The sequence below is a fragment of the Panthera leo genome, chromosome C2, assembly GCF_018350215.1.
Source record: "Panthera leo isolate Ple1 chromosome C2, P.leo_Ple1_pat1.1, whole genome shotgun sequence".
Classification (NCBI taxonomy): Eukaryota; Metazoa; Chordata; class Mammalia; order Carnivora; family Felidae; genus Panthera; species Panthera leo.
In genome coordinates this window covers 79,880,346-79,899,495 of record NC_056687.1, presented here as the reverse complement: position 1 = coordinate 79,899,495, position 19,150 = coordinate 79,880,346, and the positions used below count along the sequence as shown (strand labels likewise).

Genomic DNA, 19,150 nt, shown 5'->3' with positions numbered 1-19,150 from the left:
AGCGTCTGGACATCTCAGATTTGGGGGTTCCTGTTGGAGGCTGGAGGGGCCAGACGGCGTCCCTCCCTCCCCGGACCCTGCGCGTTGGTACAGCCTGCTCCGCCAGCGTCACGTGGGCGCCCCCTCTGTGACGTCGGCGTCTTCGCTGTAGCAAAGCTCGGCCTCTGGAATTCTGAGAACTAATTTGCTATTCGGTGACATAAGAGGGGGAGTGCGCTTTGCTTTCCCGGGGTCTGGGGCTAATTCCTCGTCTCTTACCCTTAAACTCGGCTCCTCGAGCTAAATACACAAAAGGGAGCGAGAGGTTCGACCCGTTGGAAAAAGTCTGTTCTGTATAGTAGCTTTAGAGGCGAGTAAGAGAAAAAAACAATAAACACCACAGCTCTTTCCAGCTAGAATATTAGGCACCACGAGAAAAATATTTGCCAAGCAGTTTTCGGTGGGTTCATTTGCTTTATTTTATTTGGGTCGGATTTTTTTGGTTTTGTTTTGTTTTGTTTCCTTGTTGATGTGGTGGCTTGGGATTTTTTGGTTGTTGTATTTTGACGATTTTCGGATTTTTTTGCTTCTGATTTTTGCCTTTTTCAAGTTTGTGGTGTTACGTAAATAGTAGGATCCCGCATCGGTTTGATTTTGGTGTGTGTGTGTGTGTGTGTGTGTGTGTGTGTGTGTGTGATTTTTTTCCCCATCTAATCTCTCATGCGTTTTAAAGAAGATGTGTTATTTTAATATTGATACTATTGAAAGCAGCTTAAATCTTTGATCGCATGTAACAAACCCAACCCCCACTTTTTGGGGGGCGGGCGCGGGGCGGGGGGGAGGCTGCAATTTTCTTCTTTCCCTTGGACTTTTACTGAGAGGAGGCACTCCAGCGCTTGAGGGACATGTTCAAAGGATTTGTTTTGGTTTGGTTTGTTTCTTTCCAGGACAGCAAGTGGTGGGTTTACTCTTTCTGTTATTGTTGACTGTCAGGAAATTTCTTGTTGAAAGGAACGTGTGTGTATTTGGGTATGTGTATGCATGTGTCCTACAAAATTATGTGAACCAAATACAGGTTTGTGTTTTCCTTTTTCTTAAGGTCTTGATCCCCCGCAACCCCCCCCCCTCCCCCCCGCCCCGGCTTGTTTCAAGGTCGTTGTAAAAAATCTCTTCTGTCTGTGTTTAAGAGATCAGCCGGAGGGAATTCTAAAGGCCTGCGGTGCCAGTATCACAGATACTGCGTGTATTTAGAACAGACTGTGCTACAACTACAGCGCTCTGCACGCAGCACAGTCTTAGCTTTCGAGCCTAGTTGGGAGGAGGAGGAGAAGGGGGAAATCTTTCTTTCTTTCTTTCTTTTTTCCTTTCTTTTTAAAGGCAAATGCAGTGCAGAATCATTTCACTGTGGGCCTTGGTTTGTTTATTCAGAACTGCCAGTTTCCCTATTTAAATGTTGGTTGGGGTTTTTTCCCCTCCTACTCATCCCCGAATGAGGGAGACTCTTGTTTCTTTTATGTCTCTCTCTTAAAAGAAGGGTGTGAGGGGAAAATAATATTTCAGATTCCTCAAGAATTAACCCAAAATGTTTGGACCAGAAGCAGCTTTCAAAGGTCAGGCTGTTCTGAGCCTTGGCTAGGAGAGTCCTTCAGGCGACTCATTAAATTACAGATGAGTTCTTAAAGGTTCCACAAAATTTCTGCACATGTTAATTTCCAAAAAAGATATGTCCCAAAATAATCTACCTCTCCCAACCTCAAATTTGAGTTTATAATGGAGCAGTGAGCAGAGCTCTGAAAGATTGCGGGCTGTTTCCTGGGATATTTGGGTTCCTTTTCCCAGGAAAAGTCCACGGGAAGTTCAGATCTATTGCTGAAAATGCTGTTGTCAATGCACCCCCGCCCCACCACCACCTTTAAAAGGCTGTGTTGGGAATTTTAGAACCAGGAGAGGTCCAAAGGGGTTGGTATCTGTTTCTATGTAAGTATCTGTTTCTATGAAATCTGAATATTTTAATACTTATTGACAGATGGATTACTGCAGCCTCTGCAGAAGAGCCTGTCTTGTAAAGGATTTTTGAAAAATATACATAGGCCTAATCCTGTCACTGTTGTTGAAATGAACATTTTACCCCCAAAGACTGTCAAGTGCAGATTCATTCTGCCAGAAGGCGGACTATCTGCTTTTTTATTGTCTCCTTCCCCTTCCTTTTCAGAGTTTTAAATGAATTCCACTGGATTCAAAATGATACCCCGATTTTGCTGAGGTGATTTTCTCTGTGCATTTATATGTGTTATATTTTTTCTATCTTTACGAGCAGCAAGAGTTTCAGGGTTTCCCAGGTGTATCTGTATGGTTTGGAATGTGAGATGTACGCCTCTGCCCTATTACTGATCCTATGATGGACATTACTTGTATGATTTTTCATGGCTTTTCTAATCAAAGTTGCCATCCTGTGTCACTGGTCCCCTGCCAGCGCCCCTGACCAACCCAAACCTTAAACACCGTTTGTCCCTGCTGCGTTCTCTTTGCCACTCCAATCTTAGCCCCATGGGGGCGCTGCAGAGCAGAGGGAAATCTGCTCCCACTGGCTATAGAACCAGCCAAAATGGGGGCTGGGAAGGAATTCACCCTTCTTGTACCTCAGCCCTTTTTAATTCTTTGCAGGGAGCCCTTACAGGGAAAACTTACCAGGCCTGGTTTATAGATAGTTAACCCCACCACAAGGGACCTCGAACCTTTTCAGCACATTATTTCTGGGACCAAGTGCCAGAGTCCCACATTTCTACGACTGTTTTGTTTTTCTGTTTGTTTGTTTTGGTTTGTTTTTGGCTTTGTTTTTTTGCCAAATCAGTGTTTACACTGAAAGAAATTGATCGGAAGGACACCATTAAAAGAAAAAAAAATATTGAAAATTTTCTAAAGATAGAGACTATGTTCGGATAGATCCCTTTCTCTCTACTGAGTGAACAATGAGGAAAATTGTGCACCCACTCCTCAATCTCTTTTCAATTCCTGGGAGCGTAACTGTCAGATTTTATACCAGTTGAATTTCTTCCAGAATGTCCTTCTTTCCCGCATTCTTGATCTCTCCCCATCAGTAGCCAGTTGGCATCACTGTGTGGGCTCCCTCACTCCAGCAGTGCTATGTTATATAGGATTAAAGAAAGAATGTATTCAAATTCTTTTAAATCATCCTTAAGAAGCTCTAAGGAGAGATTCCATGTCTGGGGTCTTATGAGTGATTCCTGTCGACTTGGAGGGACTAGGTATCCACCAGTCTTATCATTTAATTGTCCCTGGCTATTAATACTCAGAAGACCAGGTCAAGCCCTTTGCCCAGGGGATGGGCATAGTAATAGGTTCCTAAACACAACTGCTGCGTAAATATAAGGTTTGTTACAAATCAAATAGCCTGGTCCTAATATTACATTTAATTAACGAACAGATTTTGCATCCAGTTCCCCACAATTCAGTCATAGCTGAAAAGAAAGCTATCCTTGGAATAAACACCTTCTTGTCCTCTTTTTAAGGAGGCTCCAAACAGGAAGTTGATTTCACCTGTCAGGAACTTCTGACACCTTGGTAGGTCTCTAAGGTTTCACATCTCAGAATTAGAGATTTTAGAACTGGAGGGAACGTTGCAGATCAATCACTCACCTCCCCCCAGGTTTCACTCTTTGAAGAGGGGAGGTGGCCCTCACCAGAGGCATGCATGACGCCAGGACAAAACTGAAAATGGGTATTCCTTTGAGGGTCCTGCATCATTTCAGGAGAATGAGGGTGATCTGACTACCTGGCTTTGGAGGAGAGTATCCTGTTTTCTGGCAGAATTGAGGAAAGCAAGACTGCTTTGGGCTCCTTATAATCTGTAAATTGTTTCTCAGAACGAAATCCAAGTCCTGACGATACTGCATTTTGATGGGCATTGGGTTTGGTTACGTTGGTCTCTGGCGCTGTGCTATTCTAGGTGACTTCTGGTGGGTGTGGGAGATACTCTCCACCTGATGCATAACATTTTACCTATTCCTTTTCTTTCAAATTCTTCATTTAGACCTATTGTAAACGAGCTCCGTGTATTCTTGGAGAAAGAAAGGAGTTTTCTTGGTATATTTTAGAGAAATTGAGTAGAAAGTTTTGAGACATTAAAAAAAAAACAGAAGATGATTTCCAGCTACTACCTTCTGAAAAAGAAGTGTCAACGTTTAATTTTGATCCATATGCTGCCTGCTTTCAGCCTGTTTTATTCTGAGATTTTTTTTTCTTTAGAAACCTTTTCAGCCTAGCTCAGAGTCCCCCCCCCCCCCCCCAACAACACTGATTTTCCACACTTTTCTCACTTATTTAAAATGGAAATAAATATCGGGAGCTTAAAATAGAGAAGTGATGGTGGGGCGGGGCACCTAATCATTTGTTTATTGCACTGGATTGCACTGGATCACTGTTTTGAATAGCAGGGTTTTCACTTCCTATGAAACTTTAGCATGAAGGAAAGCAGCAGCTGGACCAGGAAGGGATGAAGAGAGGAAAGCACTTGAGTGTTTGTAAACTCTGGGTAGCTGGCCCACCCTGCCTGCGGCTGAGCTGTCTTTACTACCTAAGGCCAGAAGTGGAAAAACTTGATTTGCGTGTTGTGCCTGCATTTTTTTTTTTTTTCCTTCTTCTCCACACCACCCTCTGTACACCTGGCTATGCAGAAGCCTATCTGAAGCCCGGCTTGATGGCAGGCAGAGCTGGAGAGCGGAAGAATGTGCGGAGGGAGGGAGTGCTTTCGGTACTTTTCCATTCACATCTCCACAGTGGCTTTTCTTGTTTATTTCAACCTCCACCCGCAGAAACCTTTCAGCTGCCTGAAATTCGAGTCATTAAACTGTTCCCTGAGGTCAGACTACAGATGCTTGTTGCATGTTTTCTACATGTCTGTGACTGTGTAACATATGTACATACAGACGCACACACAAAAACACGTTACCTCCTCAGGGGCATGGTGCGAGGTAGGAAGAAAAAAACAACAACAACCTGGATTCGTTGCCAAAAAACCCTGGGTTTCTAATTACAGTGCTGCCCGGAACTCTGTTCTAGAACCTGGAGCAAAACCACTTGTCAGGACTCAGTTTCCTCAACCGTGTGAAGAAATAACCGGGTGATTTGCATGGTAGCTATCTCTTCTAAATTCTATACCTTTATATCCAGATACATATTTACATGACTTTAAGGTGGGGGAACGGAAGAGGAGCTATATCTATGTGTGTACCTGGCGTGGGGGAAGGGGTTAAAATTTAAACTTCTAAGTAAAGAAGGCAGTCCTAGAATCCTCCCCTCTATCAATTTTTAACCAATTGTAGACCAAAGTCTGGGGTTATGCTGAGTGGGTTCAAAAACCAATTGAAGATTTTTAAAGTTGAGTTGGAGGAGACAGGTTCTGAGACCTTGTACCTTTGATCTCCAGCATTCATAATCAGCTGTGACAATTCTCAAGTGTATTTTCAGTACTGTAGTTCTTTTTTTTTTTTTTCCTTCTGTTTGTTTTTGGAAACTGTCCCAGTCAATGATAGGAAGGAGATGACACTTGTAAACTGGGCAGTCTTTAAGCCACTGGGCTCCATGTGGATGTGAAAAATATGTCATAACATTCACACACACACACACACACACACACACCCCACACACAAGAAGGAAGGAAAAAAAAAAACCTAGAGAGAGATTCCTGGTAAGAAACTTAGAGGTAGCTCAGCTATCACTGCCTTAAAGGTAATTATTTGAAGTGAGAGGAAATAACAGATGAGGAGTTTGCCCTTACAAAAAAAAAAAAAAAAAAAAAAAAAAAAAAAGCCTTGATCTTCCAGAACAAACTTGAAGGCAATAAAAGACATACTTTCACTCAGTATTTCCTATACTTTTTTGATCTCCATTCTTTAAAAAGAAAGGTCTAAAGTTTCTCAGGCCTGATTGTCTAGACGAAATAGGGTCTTTAACAGTCTTCAGCATCCTCAGGAAGTGATAAAGCAGCTCCTACTTATTAGCAGTGAGCTCCCCATTACCACCATTTCTCCTTTGGCTTAGACTTTCTGCAATATTATTGCCCATGGATGAGCAGACATGGAGCCCATTAGAGTCTCTCAATGTCAAACTACTGGGTCACAATATGCTAGAACTGAAAGGGTCCTTAGCAACAAATTAATCCAATGGTACCGGTGTTACATAAATGGAAACTGAGGCCCAGACAGAAGGCATTTTCCACATACACTGAATGGCTGACAGAGCCAGATCTTGAACCTTGATGCCCTGGTTCTAAATCCACTGTTGTTGTTGTTGTTGTTGTTGTTGTTTTTCCCATAGCTTATCATGGAAAGCGAATATAGGGTGGGCAGCCCTGCAAAAGAGCCATTTGCTGTGGCCTTACTTTGAGAGAACGCTGAAGATTTGGACATTTGATGTGCTCTCCACGGAGGTTCTGTTCAGTCTTAGGGGCACACTGACAGGATGGAAAGAAGACTGTCCTGCACAAGCTTTGCGTGCAGGTCTCACTGCAGGATGCAGGGTAGGAGCCTCATAATCTCCCACAGTGCCGTGACGTCATATTGTTACTAAGTCTAGAATTGTCTTAAGGATAGTGCAGTTGCATCGTGATTGCATGCATGTTGGTATTTACAATATCAAGTGTTAAATATATTTGGCCTAGAAGCAATGATGCCACAGTAGCAATGATCACACCTAGTGCTCAGATTGTACCATAAAATAAAGATTTGCTAAAAGAAGGAGAAGAAGGGGAAGGAGAAGGAGGGAAATCAAGACAAAAAAAAGTCTCTACATTGATGGGGGATATTTCAGAGCCACTGGAGCTACTGAAGTGCTCCCAATGGCCAAAGCTGGAAAATTTGAGCAACAAGGTAGAGTCATATTAGATTATAACCCGAAGTATAAAATAAGTACCCAAAGTTCACACGGATATAAATAAATATGGGGAAAATTAATAAATGGAAGAGAAGAGCCCAGTTTCCCTGGCAGAATTCCGAATAATTTATGTAGATACTCTATCCTCAAGGAGAGAGAATATAATTCCTTTCTCCTTAAGTATAAGCTGGGCATAGTGACTTCCTTCCAAAGAATGTGGTATGGGAAGGGGGTGGGGGAGGTGATTTTACATGGAGAGACCAGACGAACACTACATCAGCCAGGACATCAAGGTCAGCATCAACAATGATAAACCATGTTGACTGTATGAACCTTTGACAGAAGGTGGGAAAATGGTTCTTTACCTCTGTGGTCTCGCTCCCATTTCCCAGTCTATTTATGAGGAAAACATCAGACACATTCCAGTAGAAGGGCATCCTACAAAATGCTTGCCCAGTACTCCTCAAAACCGTCAAGGTTATCAAAAACAAAGTCTGACAAGTTGCCACAGCCAGGAGAAGCCTAAGGAGACACGATAACTTCATGTCAACAAGTATTGAACAGAAAAAGAGAGAAGGTAAATCTAAACAAATCTGAGCACGTGATGGATGTTAGTTAATAATATTGTGTGAATATTGTTTCCTCCATTGTTACAAGTGTACCATACTAAGATGAAATGTTAATAATGGGTGAAATTGGGTACAGGGTTGTTCTCCATATTATATTCTCAATTTTTCTGTTAAAAAACACAAATTAGGGGCGCCTGGGTGGCTCAGTCGGTTGAGCGCCGACTTCGGCTCAGGTCACGATCTCGTGGTCCGTGAGTTCGAGCCCCGCATCGGGCCCCTGTGCTGACAGCTCAGAGCCCGGAGCCTGTTTCAGATTCTGTGTCTCCCTCTCTCTGACCCTCCCCCATTCATGCTCTGTCTCTCTCTGTCTCAAAAATGAATAAAAACGTTAAAAAAAATTAAAAAAAAAACAACACAAATTATATATATATATATATATATATATATATATATATATATATATATATAACCATCTCTCTATCTCATTTTCCCATACTAGGATCCTCCAAAAGGTGACCCAGGCTTCTCTTGAAATCTGAAGAGATCCTGCCTTTCACTCAACAATGCCCCCAAAATAGAGTCCAGAACATGAGAGAACCTGCATTTATTCTTTTAGTTTCCTAAATTGAAAGCAATTTAGCTAATTTCTATATGCCATCATTTAGATAGAGAATGGTCAGGAGAACACTAAGGAGGCACCAAAGGGCCAAATGTCATTATAGCAGTAGATGATTCAAGCCACCTCATCAAGCTGCTGATTCAACATTTCTCTGAGGAGATTCTCTGTGGAGACAAGGCCCAGAAAACTCTTTGTCATCAGTCCATATGGGGCATACAGATCTTGAGGCTTCATAATTGAGGTTGGGGGAGTCCCGAGAGCTTCCTAGAATGTCTGCTATTTCATTGTACAACTCTGATAGAACTGTGGGTCTCATCAGAGTTGTAACTCTGGGTGTTTAGAGACAAATAGCTTACCGGACCCCATGACTCTGTGAATTTGTCTTCATCGTCTGGATTTGACACTATAATCTAAACTCTCCTCAGCCTTCAACCTATTAGTTCTACAGTTGAGAAAGATCCAGAGAGGGAAATGGTTTGCAAAGACCACCCCCCAAAATTAGCGGTAGAGTTGCTTCCCATCAACCCAGGCCACCCTGAATCACTTACTTTGCTGCAGTATCCACTTTGGTAAACCAAAAGCCGCTATTACTTTGATGTGTATTCGGGAAGGCCTCATTAATTTCTAACCAATTGTCAGTTACCAACGATGTCTAGTTCCCATGCTGTACTTGAATCTTAAGTGTCTCTTCCTTTTTTCTGTCTTTTCCCACATCTATCAACGTCTCTGCCAAGTGCTTGTAAAATCTTTGAACCAATCCTTCTGTTCACTATGGAGGCTGACATTTAAATAATTGAATCCTGTCATACTACATTTTGGTTAGCATGACTCTTTCAGTGATCTGTTTGGTCACATGGCTCAAGAATCACAAACACAGTCATGCCCTTTGAGTCAGTACTTCTAGGAACCTATCTTTGAGGCGCATACAATGTACAGGGAAAAAACTCAAACATATAGGGCAAAGAAATCTTTGAATGAATATATGTGTCTAAGTGTTATGTCTAACAACAAAAAAAGTGAGGTTCCATCATCACTGGGTTGAGGGAAAAGGTGTTGGATGGAGAATGATCAAGTATAATATGACTAATTTAAAAAAAATAGAATTGAAAAACACCTATGGTAACAGGTAAAGTGAAAAGAAGTTTTATATATATATATGGTAGATTAACAACTATGTTTAAAAATACTCTTCATAAAAAATAGACTAGATATAAACAAGAGTATACAATACACAGAAAACATTTTGGCTGCTTTGGGTAATAGGATTACAGATGCTTTTTTCCTCCCTTGATTTTTTTCTTTATCTTCCAAATTATATAAATGTGTATATATTAGTTTGGTATCTGTTTATCTATCTATGTATCTATCTATCTGTCTATATCTGTCTCACAAGCACAGCTGAAGACACTGAAAAGCCCTAGGTGAAGTCTTTTAAGTGCAGTCAGTCCCCTAATTCACAATTCTGAATGTTTGGCCTAAAATTTATGCTGCCCTCATCTTTAGGACCTTCTAGCAAAAGTGAGAGTGGCCCACTCGCTCTTGGAGAAGACTTTTCATTCTGGGAGACACTTGTTTTCACAATAACAAAACATCACCCTTTCTGAGCACATTGACCCAAATTAGGTAGATCTGTAAATCTTTAATCTACCTCTGCCCCCTTGGTCTTAGTGTGCTTATCTTGTTTGTTGGTGTTTTATAGCATTTGCAAATGTCAAGGGTTTCCTTGTTACTTTGCTGTCTCTGTGAGGCCACCCAGGAGTTTTCCTGGTAGATGGACTGCCTTTGGGATTCTTCTGGAACTAGAGGACATTAATTTTTTGTTTTTTTTTTTTGTTTGTTTTTTTTAACATTTATTTATTTTTGAGACAGAGAGAGAGAGAGCATGAACAGGGGAGGGTCAGAGAAAGAGGGAGACACAGAATCTGAAACAGGCTCCAGGCTCTGAGCTGTCAGCACAGAGCCCGAGGCGGGGCTCGAACCCACGGACCACGAGATCATGACCTGAGCTGAAGTCGGACGCTTAACTGACTGAGTCACCCAGGCGCCCCAATTTTTTGTTTCTTATAACATGTTTGGCTAGTGAATGCTAAGGAAAAAAAAATAAACCTCAAAATTTTTTTTTTCTTCTGAGAATCACAGGCTGTTAGGAACTTTGGGGAGTATACTATTATTTGAACCACTGGATTTTGAAAAATGGCCTGGGGGTAGACATCAGAATCTAGGCATCCAGGGTGAGGACCATGGTTCTGATAGGCCCCTCTTCCCTGAAACCACTAATGTAATTCTTCACACTCAGCTCACTCTATTCACTCATTCACACAGCACACAGCTCAATGAAAGTCTTTTATGAAAGAGATGCCATCATGCTAGATGACGGGGAAACAAATATGAATACAATAGGGGACCCTGATCCCAGGTAGCACACAAACTGCTGAGGAAACAAAGGCCCAGAAAGGTGCTAAAACTAGCTTTAGGTCAGGCAGAAGAGAGTCCCTGAGTCAGGACTGGGCCCCAAATGTTCTGATTCTGAGCCAAGCAAAACTACATGGCTTCTTCTCAGATGCTGTGTCCTACCTCCCACTCTGACGTCACTCTGAGGCATTGGCACCCTCCTTGGGCGGGTTCGGTCTCCGAATTTTTCATCCAGTCTCAATTAGAACAAGATATAACCCAGCCGTCTCGAGGTACCATCCAGTAATACCCAACATCCAGTGCAGGAAGATCCCCACGAGTCTCAGCTCTCTTCCCAGCCACGATCACCAGGCTAGCTCAGTCTGCAGGCTGGGGCTTTGCCTGGACCTGGGTTTTGTACCTTCTTGTACCTGACAGGTTCTACCAGGAACAGTCAGGTCACCCAGCCTCATGCTCTCCGAGAGCACACAGCCTCCAGTAACATCCGCAGTCTGTATGTCAGAACCTAAGACCATCCCTGGCAGGAACTGCACACCTAATAGAGCTTGATGCCTACTTAACTAAGCCCAAGTTCACCTCAACCCTCTGGGCACTGTGGGTAATAAACTGGCAGATGATATCTCCAGGTGCCAGCCCTGTATCCGGACCAGTTTCCATAGTACCGTAGTCAGCAAGGCCCAGCCTACCTAGCGTTGGGCTTATCTGCCAGCAGTTATAACCATTTCCTCTCTGCGGCCAAGAGGGTGGACTGGAGATAATGATGCGTGCTCAATACCACCAGACAAGATTTCCGAAATCTTAACAATTACTTAGTCCGGCAACTTTCAATGTGTAAACATTAAGTTGCCGAGAACACCCTCATCCTTTGGAGGCCCTGGCGCTAAAATGCCAGCAAAATGCTCAGAAGAAAATGAGACGGAGAAAGATGAATTCTGACATTAATAAAAGCCACCCTTTGGGAAAGCATGTTAAGACTTGGTGGCAGTGAGAACGGAGAAACAAGGCCCTCCCGCTCTTTTCAGTCTTGACTCTCTACAACAGTTTTCTACACCAGACTCCGAGGACCCATGCACTTACCTCCGCCCCACAGCCCTGCCTCAATTTCTGTCTTTCTTCCATAGGCTAGGTGTTTCTCAAGGAGAAGAGTGCTTCATTTTTGTCTTCTTAGACTTGTGCCCAACACAATGCTCACTTAGGAAATGTTGGTGAAATTAAAGTTAGGTAGAACTGAAAGAGACTTTGATGTGAAATCTGATGATCTGGGTTCCAGTTAAAGTTCCACAACTGACTAACTTCTGTGGGTCTCAGTTTCTTGTTCTCTAAAATGGTAATTTCTGTTAAAAGACTACCTCTCAGTGTTCTCAGGAGAATCAAGGACAGTGCAAGAGAAAGCACTTTGGGTATTATAATATGCAGTTCAAAGTAGTTGTTGAACACCAAATGAACACACAAACTAATGAGTGAACTATCATAGTTAAGGAAAGCTTCCAGGTTATTCCCTAACAGATTCTGTGACTCAGGTTGTATCTGGGGAACGGTGATGTAGAGTGCCCTGTCTTGACTTTGTAACCATCCTTAAATGTATTAATTTCACTTCCTGAAATATTTTAACCTTTTAAATACAGGAAGACATAAATTAACTGCTAAGGATTCATACTGATCCAAAGAGAATAAAAAAGATCATCAGAAAGTCTTTTTGTTCTTGAAATGCAGAATTGGAAATGAACCTTTTCCCAGTAGTGGGAACTGAAATCCAGTGTTAGATCCTCCTTTTTGGTACCTTCTTCCTCTTTCTTCCTCCTCTTTCTACCTTAGCCCCTCCCTAGCCCTCCCCTGCACCCAAAAGGAAAAAAAAAATCATTTGTTTTGAATTAACTTCAGTCTTAGCAAATGGTATAAACAAAGTCCAAATTTATCAGGGCTGTTTTCTAGGATCAGCGAGGTGGATTTCTACAAATTTTTCCAGGAACTGAGTTGCTGGGTGAGTTACTAAAATGAGGTTGGATAACTTTCTACCAAAGGCCTGACCTGAGTGACAGGAAAAGCCATGGGCCAGTGCTGTCCTCCTAAGAGAATTCCTGCATTTATCCCTTCTGTCTCTGCAACCAGAGCCGAGTGGACCCCATGAATATTGAGGTAAATATAAAAGGGATTTAGGGCAAGTTGTTCTCGACAGGGAGGAAGAGAGAAAATAGGAGTACGGGTGCTAGAGAGAAGACCTTTAATAACAGGACAAAGCGATAATTCAGCGGATGAAGCAACAGAGCTTTGTTGACATTAAAAACAACCCAAGAGTCCGTATCCTACTTCCTGCAATCTATCACAGTAGGGACCTAAATGGGACAAAGTACCCAGCAAACTTAGTAGATGGGTGCATAACAGTCTCAACAGGGGCCAGGGACAGCAGGCGGTAGTGGCAAGAGGAAACTTCTAGAATTGGGAGCCTGTCTGCCCATACTTGCCAGGTTTGCCATCACCAAGCCCTTGATCAACAGCTCACTTATTTTTAGATTCCTAGAGGTGGGAAGGAGAGAATACTGGATGTATACGGCAGTAAAAAAAAACTCCGACGTGGGTGAGCTGGGACGATGTCCAAGCTGTGCAAGGGCAGCCACCTCCCCCATATGGTTCCTTTATTTTTTTTTTTCCCTCTCCACCCCTCCTGTTCCCAACACCTCTCACCCAACCACACCTGTGGAAGCCACATTCCTGCACAAAGCTAAATGTGTCCAAGGGGAGCAGAGCGAGGGAACATAACACCAAGATACGTCCCTTCTCAACTCTGAAAACTGGGAAGTGTCAGTAAGAAAATGGAGGAGTGCTGGAAGATTCTAGAGGTCAGGAACGAAAAAGTTTGGAGAAACGGCACAGTCGACTGTATTTCATTATTTTGTCACCCACTGGGTTAGACTTTTTTAGTATGGGATACACATATGTTGATATCTTCAGGTCTGACTACTTTGCAGCCACAAAAATTATCTATTAAGCACCTACTATATGCTAAGCACTGGGCTAGACTTTGCATATACAAAGAACAATTACAGACTTGTCCCTGGAGGAGCCCATTGTTTAGTTGAGGACACAAACATTACACAAGTACATCCACAGAGGAGTATTATTTATTATAAATTATGTTAACGGAGCTGCAGAAAATAAGTAAGGTACTGTGAAATGGGGGAAGGATGTAATTTACTTAGGATACAGGCCCCTCCATGAAAGTAAGCTTTAAGCTGAGATGTGAAAATGAGGATGGATTAGCCAGGCCAAGGGTGAGGGGTGAAGTGTGGCGGGGCAGAGGGACCAGAGGCCAGACAACCCTGTAAACCCATGGCATGGTCAGAGACTTGAAAGAGGTCGGTATGGCACAAGCAGAGACTGGTGGTAGATGAATCTGGGGGGAGAATCAGGAGCCAGACGATGGAGGCCTTTGTAGCCTATGGACAGGAATTTAGAGTTTGTTCTAAGTCTACTGAGAAATCATTTAGGATATTTTAGGCTGGGTGATGACATGATCTGATTTTTGTTTGAAGAAAAGCACCCCAGCTATCACGTGGAATATAATTAGAAATGGGCAAGAGTAAATTCTTTAAGAGGCTCTGGTAGGAGTCCTGGTGAGAGAAGAAGGGAGCTAGGAGTGCAGGTGGGGAGGTGTGCAAAGATTTGAGGCATACTTTGATGGTAGAATTGACAAGATTGAAAGCAAGATTGGATTGATCGGGAGTGGGTGGTGAAAGAGAGAAGGATATTAAGAATGAATCCCAAGTTTCTGATTTGGGCAATTGGGTAGATGTGTTTCCATTTACTGAGTTAGAAACACTTCAAAGTAGAAGTTTGTAGGAAGGGCAGATGCCGGCAGTCAAGAACTTGGCTTTGCGCACTATGTGTCTGAGATGTCTCCGATGTCAAAGTAGACAGTTGACTCTGCAAGACCTGAACCCAAAAGATAGGTCTGGTTTGGAGATATAAATTGGGCTTCAGCAAAATAGACATAGTATTTGAAGCTAGGAGAAAGAATTGGTTTTCCCATCAAGCCAGGCATTAAAAAATAGAATTTTAAAAAAAAAATAGTAAAGGCAGAATGATCCTTGGAACTAGTCCAGTCCAAACTCATTTCTCAACTGATAGCAAAACTGGGACCTCATGAAGTGAAGCTATTGGTGGAAGGAGAGTTGGTGAGAGATCAGGTCTTCAGGTTGGTTGGTTGTTTTATATACTGTTTTGTCAACATTTGACATAAAAATGGTTGAGGCTAAGAAATCTAGGTCACTTTATAGACGGCTCATGGTGCCACCTCCCTTAGCTTAGGGTCTCACCTGCTGCATGTAATCGGCCACACCCCGGTTAGTGATTTGCTCCCCTCTTCCTTTATTTGATGTAGGACCTTCTCTCCTCATGCCCTACTTCTTGAGATAAGGTGTAGCCATCCCAAATGAACATATCTGTGCATTTTAATATCGAGGCAGTGCAAGCCTCAGAGCAGTGATGGAGGGGCTGAAGGCACGTTTCTGTAACCCTCCATCCTTCTCAGCTTACCACCTATGGCCCCTGTAATTATTTAGCAACTGGACTGCCTGTATCTCCTCTGGAATATGAGTACCTAAAGTCAGGAGCTACTTTTCTTCTCGCTATCTTGAGCCGGCCCTGGCACCTAGGACAAGCGGCTTACCCATCTGATACACGTTTTCAGTAAGAGGGACTCAATAAATTGAAGCCTTTCATTGGACTCAACATACCTTTAGTTACCTTTCCATCCTTCCAAGTAAAGATATTTACTGAGCACATACTCTGTATCAGGTATGGTGCTAAAGGTTGCCGTTGTGTTCAGTTTTTAAAATGCAGTTACGCAGCGGTTGATATTAGCTATTGTCCAATATATTTAGGTTCATTCATGTTTGTGTATTTGCATTCCTTCCACCCGATTCAGTGAATATTTAATGGGCATCGACCATGCGTACAGAGGTACAAGAGGAAACCCCTGTCACTCAGGGCTCTAGGGCTAGTGCAGGCGAGAGATATCAACAAACACATAAGCAAAGACAATGGCTATCACCGAGCTACAACTGGTATATTTTGGGTGAATATGGGAATATTTCGGGTGATTGCTTCAAGCCAAGAGATCCAGGAAAGTTTCTTGGAGGGGTTGACTTTGAACACAATAACAGAAGAATGTAAAAGAATGAACGTATTCTTGAAATAAACATCAAAATAATAAGCATAGCTTTGAAATAATTAACAGCTAACATATATATGGTACTTAGCACGTGCTATTTTAAGTACTTTACACTTGTGAACGTATTTAATCCTTACAACAACCATATGAAATGAGTGGTATTTTCATCCCCACTTTACGGACAGGACGCTGAAGCACAGAAAGGTTAGGCAACTTACTGCAGCTCGAACAGCTCACAAACAACAGAGTTGGGATTTCAACCCCAGCGATTTAAGTCTTTGACCTTAGCCGTATGCTCTGTCTAGAAAGCTGTCTAGTTTGCAAAGAACTTTTTCCGCCATTCCTTAATGTGCTTTTAGTCATGACCCTGTGAAGCCACGATTATTATTCTAATTAGAAAGACGAGTCAATTGGAACCCAGAGTGGGAAGACACCAGCTGGGCTAGTTAGCTGGAGCTTAAGGTTCAAAACCTGGTCATTTAACCTCAGACAAGTGCCTTTTCCCGGGTTGAATTGTTAGCAAGTAAATATGTTCATTGCTCCTACTCTGAGCAAGGCCCTGTGCTAGCCTGTTCATATATGTTCTAATTTCATTCCCACAACAGCCCTGAGAGGTAGGTGTTGTTACATTTCAAAAGAGGAAACAGTTCAATGCAGCCTCTACTTGACTTTTTTTTTCTTTCTTTTTGAGAACACTAGTGATTTCTTATGAGGCATGTTGGTTTTCAGTTTCATGCTTTGCCTACTCTTTGGTCCCTGGGAACCCCTGAGGAGAGTATTACCTGTGCATTAACACACGCAGCTTCGCTGAGAATGGAAAATCCCAATTAATCTCTTTGCCAAAATCTTCCAGTCACTCCTGCATTTGGCCAACCTTTCCTGCGTGCTGAAAGTCAACATTTAAATATGAAACTCAGCTTTGGTTTCCAAAAATTTAATTGCATTATTAAGAATTGGTTGAAACTGGGCTTTGTGCGTCTAGGAGGGAAAGGCTGGGAACAAGGCTGACCAGACACTCCAGGCTGGTCAGCAATTCAGTGCAATTCCTGACAGGCTCGATGCAATCTGGGACTGGACTGGCCGTCTCCAGCTCGCTGTGTGCCCACCATATAGGGCATAATCTAGCCCCTCTGGGGGGAATATAAATCAGTGGCTAGAGAAAGAGACCAGCTTTACCAGGGATCCATTGACAAGTATGTCAAATGCCAAAGAAAGACAATTAGTCGAAAGCCAGTAAAAATTCATAGCCAGCGCCACAGCCTGAGGCAGCAGAGGCTGGATTCCCAGGCATCAGCTTTGTTTGTGCATGTGCTGTCCGAGCACCAGCTATGGAAGTCTCTGTGTTCAGCCCTGTTGCCTTCCGGGGTTTGATGAAGGCTCTTAGGAGGGTCATGATCTCAGCCTAGAATGGCAGCATTTAAAAGGGACAGCAAAGAAGAGAGGGAAGATGACTGATGCTTTCGGTGCAAGAAGAAGAATGGATGGAGTGAAAATTGGGAAATTTCCACTTTCAAGGCCGGGGTTATAATAAAGGGCTTTGTTGTTTTGCTGTTGTCAAACCTTTCAAAAGAGTCTTCTCTGCAAGTGGCTACCGGAGTCCTAGTACGATTTCTCTCTATGCCTCTTGCCTTGGTTTGCTCACTTGTAAAAAGGGAGAGCAACCGTCCCCTCCAGGTATTCTCTTGAGGATTCAATGTAATAAAGCTCAGTGACTGGCTCATTAATATAAAATGTGTAGAATGTAGGCTGTGTATCATGCACTCTCCTGCTATCCCAGCTGTACGGTAAAAAATAGAACTAAACAGTTAATATCGTTTAACAGAACCTTAGAGATCATCTGACCCAACACCTAAGTGGGGTAGAGGATGGGAAGGGAGAAGGCAGTAAGTGTCTTTGCCCAAGGGTGTCAGGTTCGAGGCTGATGGAGAGTTTGCCGGTGCGGGAAGGAGGGAGTTACTGACAACCGCTGTGAGCTAGCTACTCTGCTGAGCCCCCTAAATGTAATTTTATTTCCTACTGACAGGAGACATGGGCAGGTGCCTTCATCTCCTAAATCAAGAGCCAGAGGTCCCGAATGGAAATAGCCTCCGAGATCATAGAGCTAATAAACAGATGAGGGGGATTCAAGTCCTGGTTGGGTTAAATCCAAAGCTCATGCTCTTGACCTGACACCATCTCACCAAGTTTTCTGCTTCTTTGCAAAGACCCTCTTTTCAGGGTTTCCATAGCACCTACCAAGAACAGTGGTGGCTAGAGAAGGGGTTGTTTTTGGTTTTGTTTTTGTTGTTTAAGTAGGTCTATGAATCACAGTGTAAGCCTCCTTTATGCAGCTCGATCTTGCAGTCGATGGCTAAGTGCACTGGATGACAGTCTGACGTAAAGCTCGAACTCAAGAACCGTGAGACCATGACCTGAGTCAAGACCAAGAGTGGACGCTTAACCAACTGAACCACCCAGGCGCCCCTCTGGTACACAAATTTTTAAAGAAAGTATTCTGTCAGCATCCTATACACCATTATAGGTGGGGGTTTTTTTCTTTTTCTTTTTTCTTTTTTTTTTCGCATTACTTCAACCTATCGGCCCAGTATCCATCCACCTGTATACCACCAATGATCCCAATAAATTTACATACATAATTACCAAAAACCATACCTGTTACCACACATGTTATACATACATATATAGAGAGATACCTGCATATCTTCAGTGAATGTTGATTAAACCCCACTATGTGACAGACAACAAGTGAGTTGCTGCAAAATGTCACCAGTTAGAATCTAGTCTGGGAGAAATCAACCCGTGTTTGTATGGTCAATTAATCTACAATAAAGGAGGCAAGAATACACAATGGAGAAGAGTCTCTTCAATAAATGGTGTTGGGAAAACTGAAGAGCTACATGCAAAAGAATGAAAATGGACCACTTTCTTACACCATAACCAAAATAAACTCAAAAGGAATTAAAGACCTATGTGAGAAGGAGACCATAAAACTCCTAGAAAAAAAACATAGGCCGTAATCACTTTGACATCCGTTTTTGGCAATATTTTTCAGATGTCTCCTCAAGCAGGGGAACAAAAGCAGAAATAAACTATTGGGATTACAGGAAAACTAAAAAAGCTTTTGAACAGTGAAGGAAACCATCAACAAAATGGAAATACAACCTACTGAATGAGAGAAGGTATTTGCAAATGATATATCCAATATGGGATTAATATCCAAAATATATGAAGAACCTATACAATTCAACAACCCCAAACCCAAAGAATCCAATTAAAAAATGGGCAGAGGATTGTATAGACATCTTTCCAAAGAAGACATACAGATGGCCACTGGCGCATGAAAAGATGCTTAACACCATTCATATTCAGGGAAATGTAATTCAAAACTACAATGAAATCGCATCTGTCAGGACGGCTAGAGTCAAAAAGACAAAACATAATAGGTGTTGGCAAGGATGTGGAGAAAAAAGAACACTCATGCACTATTGGTGGGAATGAAAAGTGGTGCAG

At 42.5% G+C, this 19,150-nt stretch overlaps 1 long non-coding RNA gene across 2 annotated transcripts; it reads left to right on the top strand.

The window, feature by feature from the left end:
- The first annotated feature begins 153 nt into the window (after positions 1 to 153).
- Positions 154 to 18,747, top strand: LOC122198927. Of its 2 annotated transcripts, XR_006193224.1 has the most exons (4): positions 520 to 5,131; positions 6,316 to 7,447; positions 17,971 to 18,161; positions 18,693 to 18,747. It is a non-coding gene; the product is annotated as an uncharacterized LOC122198927 (long non-coding RNA). The 2 variants fall into 2 exon arrangements; XR_006193225.1 differs by lacking the exons at positions 17,971 to 18,161; positions 18,693 to 18,747 and adding an exon at positions 154 to 439 and having other exon boundaries at positions 5,036 to 5,131; positions 6,316 to 7,623.
- Positions 18,748 to 19,150: the final 403 nt, after the last annotated feature.